This window comes from Leguminivora glycinivorella, chromosome 17, assembly GCF_023078275.1.
Source record: "Leguminivora glycinivorella isolate SPB_JAAS2020 chromosome 17, LegGlyc_1.1, whole genome shotgun sequence".
Lineage (NCBI taxonomy): Eukaryota > Metazoa > Arthropoda > Insecta > Lepidoptera > Tortricidae > Leguminivora > Leguminivora glycinivorella.
This window is the reverse complement of record NC_062987.1, coordinates 1,045,089-1,052,874: the sequence shown is the minus strand read 5'-3', so window position 1 is coordinate 1,052,874 and position 7,786 is coordinate 1,045,089. Positions and strand designations below refer to the sequence as shown.

General features: G+C 34.2%; 1 long non-coding RNA gene across 1 annotated transcript; it reads left to right on the top strand.

The window, feature by feature from the left end:
- The first annotated feature begins 4,025 nt into the window (after positions 1 to 4,025).
- LOC125235340 lies at positions 4,026 to 6,879 on the top strand. The gene is made up of 5 exons (XR_007178070.1): positions 4,026 to 4,317; positions 4,425 to 4,504; positions 4,719 to 4,989; positions 5,680 to 5,882; positions 6,581 to 6,879. It is a non-coding gene; the product is annotated as an uncharacterized LOC125235340 (long non-coding RNA).
- Positions 6,880 to 7,786: the final 907 nt, after the last annotated feature.

The following is a 7,786-nucleotide window of genomic DNA, read 5'->3' as shown; positions in this document are numbered from 1 at the left end:
AAGGACCTCGCTCGAGCATATGTACAAACTAGGTTGCTGGTTCAATTTATGCTTTATCAAACATTGAACAAATGGGATCCTTAGAACAAAAGTAAACTGATGTAAAGTGTCTTTGCTCTACTTAAAAATGTACTACCATAATAGTAGATATCAAATATTTAATCAAGGATCCTTTAATCCCGGTATAATTTTATATGTTTTGGGATGTTTCTGCAACCAAGTCCTCTAACGTCAGGATAGAAACTGCTCTGCCTACCCCTGGTCTATCAAGGAAACAGAATATCTATTTTGATACCCTTTATTGGGCCTATTCATTGACCTTCTTTTGATACTAAGACAAATACTTCATTGATCTAGCCTTTCGAACGACAAAACCCCAGACTCACACGCCATCCCATATATATATTTTGGTTCGGCCATAGCCATCGAAGGTTGTCCAAGATCACAAAATATAAATTCTATATGCGTGCAAATTCCCACGTTCCGAGTATAGTGGTCCATTGCTTGACATCGTGTTTCACTAGTCAATGCTAGAATTGTTTGATCTCCCAGACAACGATATCGTTAACCATATTATGAAAATGGAATGATGATTCCAAAGTCTGCCAATCTCGAGGCCAGTGTCAATGATTCAACTTTTGTGAACAATCTTATTTTTATATCAATGATTCTCCTTGATAGCGACAGGATCCTAACATCCATAGATGTCCTATGCCTCCCTAGTATTAAGTATTAGTATTAATTCCCACAAGTTATCCTTTAACTCTAATAAAGTTTACATGTTATGAACAATAAATAAAGTTATTAATCCTACTTCATTGATATAGCAAAATTAACTTACTTAAGGATGAGACAATAGTATGAAAATCCTTCTAATCACCCAAAGAGATTCTAGCTAATAGAATGTGTATGTACATAAAGTAAATATGTGTAATATTTTATGTATCTATTTTGTTACATATAGTAGTCATATTAGAGATACTCAGATCCGAATTTTAATTAATAATATTCCAAATTAACTGTTAGTGTTAATTGTATGTAATAAATAAATTGAAATTTGAACGACTTTAAATAATTACCACATAAATATAACATTCATGAATATCTTGTTCATATGAAATGAATAAGTACCACTATTTAAAATTATCACCTTCAGAAAATAGCACTAATCTAAAATTACAAATATAAACACATTCAAAATAAACAATTTGGACACTTACTTGTAGTCTTCAAGTCTACTTTACCAAGATACCTTCTCGCCAGTCTCCAACCTCTCAATCTTGTATCTCAAATCCGCTTCCTACTTAAACTCCTGATGTGTTCCTTCAACGATTCCTAGTCGAATGCCTACCCAACCCTCAGATGTGAACACCTCAACGTTCCCTCGCCGAATGCCCTCTCTGACGCTGCGCTCTGAGTTTTATTGTCCCGATTTTAACGCATGCGCTGTGTTGTTTTATGGCTAACAATGTCTGATTTCGCCAGTTGTGCCTAAAACGCCTATTGTGCCGGACTTGCCTATTGTGCCTAAAACGCCTATTGTGCCGATTTCGCCTATTGTGCCTAAAACGCCTATTGTGCCGGTTTTAATTCCGAGAATTTCTATTTTTAATTTGTTGGAATTCCATTTCGTATGTAAGTTGTTTTCGTTTTATTTATTTGCAATTTTTAAGTTTTTATCTCTGTATGCATTTGTTTCTAAGCATAATTATTATAGTTATATCTTATGATTTGAACCGAGGACTGTGTGGTCCGTTACATCTGCCCCTTTTATTTTCGTTTGATTCAAAATAACATTTTGTGTTAAACGAAAATAACCAATAAAATAATTCAGTTATTGAAATTTTCAATTTCCCATTTTCATAGTTGTGGTGAATAAAAGTGACCAATACTCAAAAGAACCTCACTGATCCAGCACGAATTATGAACTTAATAGTTACCCAGACACATGAGTCAAATTGTCACCAGCCAGAATTTTCATTCCAGTAAAAGCATTTGGTTGTGAATCAAATGTACCCTAATGGTAAAATCCTTGCATCCTCATATGGGTAGTTAGTCACATTGTCCGACAGGTAACCCGCTATCTCCATTGTCCAGATATTATGAACTTACAAAGATCTCTTCACTAGAAAGAAAAAACCTTTCTATTCTCAGGTAGCCACTGACAACTGTTCTCCCCATAGTTCAAGGAACCAGTCCACAACTCAATACTAATCAATAATTTTCCTCCTTTCTCGGCATAATGTCCTATGTATAATTATAAGAGTAATCAGACAATCAATGTTTTAATCAAATCAACAATTTTATAATTATGATTCCATGTTAAGTCACATTTTTTTTTTATATATGTCAAACAAAATTATCTGATTTATCCCATAAAGACACAGGGTGTGTGTTTAGTTCGTTTGTTAGCGGCATGTAGAGTATGTTGTTACCAAAAGAATGTACCTGTAAAAGGTATAAATTATTTATCCTAACACCTAACTCTTTTGGTATCAAGTTTGTGTAACCCTTTCCCCATTTCGAAATTCCAATAACTGCCGTCACTATTCTCAGACTTGCAAACACGAAGAAACGCTTCCTATCTTCAGATAACACTTCATCCATTCATCTAGCTAATTCCTCTCTTCTTTCTATTATGCGAATCTCATTTATACTACTCGTTCAGATTTCATCCTTCCTCATGCGCTCAATTTCACTGTTTCTGACATATCTGCAAGTCCACTCAGATAATGACAGTAAACATAATGTATGATATCATAATTAATAAGCTCTCTCTTTTCCCTGTTGCTATTTCAATTTTTTTCAAATTGATCAGAAATTTAAAATAATCTACATACTTATATCATAAGTATAGGTACTATGTTATTCTTTACTTTATCACGTCTTACATTTAACTTTCGCAATAACCCTATACAAACAGCACGCAAAATTGTACGCAAAACTCCAAAATATTGTATGTGACGCCAATTACCGTTATGTATTAATTACATTTTGTTAAAAGACATAAAGCTGTTCAAGACATAAAGCTGAATTGTGGAGGATGTTACGAAATACTGCTAAGAATTCTCCTTTTGTAAGTAGGAAAAATAATACAAGTACCTAACTTGTTACACCTAGCTGCTCTGATAACATCTTCTAACTCTATGACATAACTATCTTCTAGTATTATCGTTACAAACATACATACATACCTACATACTGAACTATCGTTAGCTTAATAAACCTATAGGACAATACTTCGGAAAATGTGTACTTAACGCAACGCGCATGTGACACTGTTCGAACTGCAGGCGTCCATAGCTTACGGTAACCGTTTACACCAGCGGGCCCTATGCTTGTCTGCCACCGACGTATTACATAAAAAAGATGGAAAGACACATGAGTGAAAGTTTCCAAACATGACGAAATATGAGACTTGGTTGCACATAATATTGTACATGTACTATTTTTCTGAATAAATGATTGCAACGATTGTTGCATTGTTACACAACGATGGTAGTATGGCTACCGTACTGTACATCGAAATCTACAGATCCAACTGAAATCTTACTTTGTTTTGTAAACGATTGAACAAGAATTACGTTTCGAACAGTATGCGAGCGAAACCGCGGGCAAAAGCTAGTAAATCCTGTACTACTACGCATTACCTATTTATCTCATTTTATAACTAATATGGTTCTACGATCCGTTATTTAGCAAAACATAGAAAGTTTGAAATTTGGTGTTCTTCAACTGACCTTTTAATTTGTCATAGTATACTAGCAGTCTAAACAAAGTTTTACTATAATAATATTTTTCTCCTCAATGAAACTCCACAGAATATATTTATTATCATGGATGTTTCCCTTGTATACAAGCATGTTTTTATCCATTCAAATAGGCATATCGTCGCTTAGCACCCATAGCACAAAATTTGATAGGTTTGGGGCTAAGTCGAACTGTGTAAGATGTCCCCAATATTTATTTATTTATTTCATATTTATATAAAAAAAAACATTAAGATTGAATGTAAACGTCAAATCACTGTCTCTATTTTATTATTCTACAATTCGTTCCACATAGTCTGCAGAGCCCCATTCATACTGGATAAATTTTAGTCGCATCCGGTCCGTCAAATGTCTTATGATCTATAGAGCCCTTTTGATTTTTCTATGGCAACATTTGCTATGCTGACGTCATTGCCACGTCATTACTGTCAGTCAGACAGAAATAAAAGAAAAATGGATGCCGTTCAGACGTACACGCATTATTTGGAACTGAAAATTACGTAATTTATCGACCTGCTGGCTTGTATTTGTTATAAATCATAAAAAAGTGAGTAATACATTAACTAAGTAATGATATATGTTGTTAGTAATGTGGTAAATACAACACAAAATGTGTATAACGAATGTAATAAATAAATGCTTGTTTGGTTTTAGCCTGTGACGCCAGTGGAACTACGTGGTTTTCTTACATGATGATTTGATGATACCATAATGGAATTAGCCAAGTTTTCGCCGTAAGTAATAATGTATTTAACTTGTCCATCATAAAGCAGTTCATAGTTTAGTTTAAACCTTGACTTGCTAAAATGGTAAAATGTTTTCCAATAGAGAGATTGTCTAATTCCTATAGCGCACTACAATAACATTCTAATTCTGGTCTTAGAGATGGAGAATTTTAGTAAGCCTACAACTTCCTATTTCTTATGTCCGCCTATTTACATGTTTCAGGTATTGGGTGCTAGATGCCCCTTGGAGTTAAGCCCCAGTGCCACTATACTACCTTACCAGTTATGTGTGGGTGTTGTAGTCCTAAGACACCCCGGAGGTACTAAGGGCCTTCACAAGCTCACGCCACGCCTTCCTATCTTCAGCAACCCTCGTGACTTCGCTCCACCAGCTCAAACCTGCCAGTCGCAGCTCATTTTTCGACGGACCGCTTCCATGAGTAGACAAGGCACCGACGATCACGGCTTGCATCACCTGTACTGCTTCGTAATATGTAAGTTACACTTTTAATGTCTAATGATTCTGTAATCTGTTAACTAATCTCACCTAGTGTTAATAAAATTATTTGTATGCCTTGAATTATAAGGTACGGGTTCGAACCGCAAATCATACTGATAAATACTTGAGACCTGTCGACTGATATTAAATTTGCCAGTTGCTTTTGAGTGAAGGAAAATGTCGTGAAGAACCCAGACTGATTCCAATAAGACCTAATGAAAACTAGTGTCTACACCAAATCCTGGAATTAGCTGTCAGACAGACTCCATGCTTCCATGAGCCGTGGCAAATGCTGGAATAATAAAGTATGACCAAGCAGTGTTGGTTTTAAGCAAAAGTGTATAAATGAAGAATGTAAGCATTACCGAATGTCAATAATAAGAATCATGCTTAGTTTGTAATCAAGTAGGCCTGTACAAAAATGCCCCTTCAATTTTTATTATTTATTTACCTTTTATGTTGTTAAGTCAATTATTTCACTTTGGTTTGACTAAACTTTATTTCGATAATAGTTTAGTATGATAAAATTTGAAATTCATCCCGTAATTAAAGTAGACCCTAATTAATAAAATGATCAAATACCTATTTAGTTATAAAATCTCTGCCAATTTTATTCTTATAACTTATGCTTATAACTAGGACTTTTTTCCTACTTAATTATTAAATATATTTTTAAATTTTCCAGAGTATGCTGAACACCGCTGTCATTATACTAGGAACAACGCCCTGCCCCTTCCCCGGCTGCGCACAAATTGGAACTCCATTGGCATGCCCCTTTGACTGAGCAACTTGTGTATGTGTGTGTGCTCGAATCACATTCACTTGCAACAGAATGACTCCCAGGCTGACCTGGCTCAGTTCCTGTATGTCTGATCTACACCCACAATGGTAAAATGTTTTATTTATTTATTTATTATTCTTTGGTTTACTCTAGGGTAAATAATATTGTTTGCCCTTATTCCTGATTCTAATAATAGCAAATCTACTACAGACTGACTCCATTTGTTCATCCAAACTATTATACTGTGCACTATATTTGGCACAAACACTACTACTAAGTCTAAAATCTTAAGTCTAGCTTATCTACCTAACCAGTCAAATTGATCTATGCTAACCTACTGCATCCACTGATAACTGGTTCAAAAAATCAAAACACAGACAGATGGATAATCTGACAAATTAAGTCATAAATATAGGAAACCTATGATCATCTTCCTCACTCTATTTTATAGTATACTAGAATTAGTGTAATCACAATCTACTGATAAATATTTTAAAAAGCTTGCTCTTGGCAATTATGCTTTCCTATTGTAACCTTGGGTCATATTGTAGACTACTCCATAGTTAATATATTTACTAGCTACATGCTACCTAAAGAACTGAAATTTTATAAACTCATTAAATGGGATGACAATACAATATTACAATATCATTAAAAGCCGACTTCATGAAGATGTCTGACAAACAATGCAATTCATTATATGACTTGTTGACCTGTATGTATAAAAAAGGAATGCACATCCAATAGTGGAATTGCATTCTAAATGTTTTAACTGAAATGTATTTACCCTTCATTTTTGTTCCAGGTTTCAATGAAAGAGTGAAAATTCTTCTCCATGTACAATCACTTTCAACGCCTACACTGACTACCCCAAATATGATCATCACTCAACGTGTCTCACATCAAGATACTTTTCAAAAGTCATCAAGAAGTGGAACAATATTTTTTTTTTCCATTATTGCCTGAATAATCCTAACTAAAAGTTATTTCTCTATTCTATTTTTCCTGCATGGAGTGGCGCTTTTCCGTCTAATGGAACCAACAAGAACATGTATGCTCTGGGTTTTTATTGTGCACCTTTCCAATATTACTAATAAAGCATTTTGTGAGTGTTTCATTTACCACCTTCCTTCATAATTTTGCTAGCGTGTGATTCACCGTGTCCCTAATTTTTAAATGCAATAGCTACTGTAATCTGTTCACTAATGGGAATAATTTCATGTTAACACAGTTTTGAATACTATCTTAAATAATGACTCAGACTGACTGTCAATAAAAATATTCCTAGCTATAAGCTTGCCTGAGGTTACCGAATGGTGTGCCTAACTCCTTAACTTGAGTACACTTAAGTACTATGCTTAAATTCTAGATTGTATGTTCTAAATTCTAGACGTTCTCGTCAATAAGCTACTTGATTGTTTGTCTCTTTCAAGTAATTATAATTTGTTCACACTTCAGTGGAAGACAACTAATCCTTAGTTGTTAGTAAGTATGAAAATAGCTCATTGCTACTAGTTTCCCTATGATTATGAATACTATTATTTATTTTATTGTTAATCTCATTTAAAGATAAATCATAATCAGATCAATGAGTTTCCCTATTGACAACTTAAGATTAAACAACCTCTATTTGTCAGTATAATCACAGCTACAATAGATATTTCACAGCTTAACGCTTCTCTAGATCAATCATCATTTTATTTCCTAGTTTTTCTGTAGCTGATAACAGCTTATCACTAATCATTGATAACACGGAAAAGGGGCGAGAAGATAGTGAGGTAAGAGTGAACATGATGGTGTTCTTGCTGTCAAAGTGACATTTCTTACCATGATATGCGACACTGACACATGAAGAATAGATTTTGACAAAATGTACTTAATCAAGTCTGTGTATCGCATACTGTCATTAATTTAGCTTATTCTGTTTCTTAAAAGAACATGCCAATACTAGCAACTTGTACATGACATACATACATACTACATGCCAAATCTAGTTAGAAATCAATTCCTA